This window comes from Centruroides vittatus, unplaced genomic scaffold, assembly GCF_030686945.1.
Source record: "Centruroides vittatus isolate TY-2023 unplaced genomic scaffold, ASM3068694v2 scaffold_3293, whole genome shotgun sequence".
NCBI classification, from domain to species: Eukaryota; Metazoa; Arthropoda; class Arachnida; order Scorpiones; family Buthidae; genus Centruroides; species Centruroides vittatus.
This window is the reverse complement of record NW_027122702.1, coordinates 710,662-712,481: the sequence shown is the minus strand read 5'-3', so window position 1 is coordinate 712,481 and position 1,820 is coordinate 710,662.

The window sequence follows — 1,820 nt, the reverse complement described above, 5'->3', positions numbered from 1 at the left end:
TTTCCGTTTCGTATTCGTTTACAACACTAAATTTACAAAAAATTACGTAATTTAAATTTATTTTATAATTAATAATTTGCTCTTTATTAAAATTATGAGTATTAATTTAAATATTTTTATTAATATATATATTATATTTGTCTGTATTTTATTTATTGTATAATGTCGCGTTTCCTTCGGTGTTTAAATTATTACTTTGTAATTTCTAATAATAATATTTTTTTGAATATTTTATTAAATTATGTTATTAATATATTATTACGAGATTTAATTATATATTTTAAACATTATGAAATTTTAATCATTTTGAAATACATCTGTGAAAATCATTTTGCCAAAAGATCTACCCAAGTTGAGATCTACCGGCATTTATTGTTTAAAGTTTTCGTTTTTAAAAAATTGATTATTGCAATTAATTGAAATTTAAAAAGTTAATTAATATCACAAATTATAAAAAAGAAAAACTAAACATTATTTTATATTTTTACAAAATTTTTGAAAATTTTTCTGTAAAAGTAAATGTTAACAAGATTAAATTTTAAAAACTAGCAATCAAATTTATTAACGTTATTTAGTTTTTAAGTAAAATGCCAGACAATTTAATAATAAAAAGAAACACTTTAAATTTAAAAACAAAAAATAAAGTCATTAATATTTATAATAAATCGACAGGATGCGTCTGGCAGTCATTTCCGAATCGCTGTCTGACGTCAAAACGCGATGATATCACAAAATCGTCACGTTTTGACGTCATAGAAAGAGATTGGATAATTTGAAATTGAAATCTGATTGATTGCTCCATGTTTTCTCCTGAATTGTATTGTGTGTATTTTTCGAATAGAAAGAATTCATTATAATTAATGTATGAAATTTATAATGTGCATATATATTAAATTATTGTAATAATATAAAAATGAGATTGATGTGTATATGGTACAGTAAACCCCGCTTAACGCGGGGGATGTGTTCCTAGACGACAAAGCGCTAAGCGAAACAGCGTTAAACGAGACCATTTTAACATAGAATAAATAGGGATAGGGCTAAAAAATAAACAAACTTTAATTTTAAATTATTTTTATATAAATCTTATATATAAAATTCTCGTGTCACAATTTTTGTTACCGTACTCCTCCGAAACGGCTTTACCGATTTTTACCAAATTTTATATGCATATTCAGTAGGTCTGAGAATCGGCTACTATCTATTTTTCATACCCCTACACCATTTCCCCCTTTCAAAAATGTATTTATATATGGATTAAGGCTTTTATGTCCAACAGATGGCGCTACCTTCCGACGACCTAAGTTTGCTTTTCTGTGAGGCATTCTGCTTTTCTGTGAGAATGGACTGAAGCAGATCATTTTCTATCTATCTATATAAATAAAATATAACGTTCGTTTGTTCCTACCGATTCCTTTGAAATTTTGACAAAACGTTGCATTCGAATACGCACGTGTTTTTATATAATATACTGTACATGTCGAAATTTTCCCTAGTGGGGGGAGATGGACGGGATTAAGGCTTACCGTGAATAACTCGGCTTCTATTATACTATTTTACATGCGGTTTTTTGCGTTTTTAATTGCGTTTTAATAGGTTACGTCAACAGAATATACACTAAAAAGGGATTTTTTGAAATTCCCTCCCACGGGGGAAGTGTTATACATTTATAATATATACATTTTGAGCCACAACAACGTGTGGCCGGGTCAGCTAGTTTTGTATAATAATATATGTTAAATAACACATAAACATATGCACACAGAAATGTAAAGTTCATTTTTTTGTGACGAAGGTTCTGGCTCTTCTGAAATTCTTGT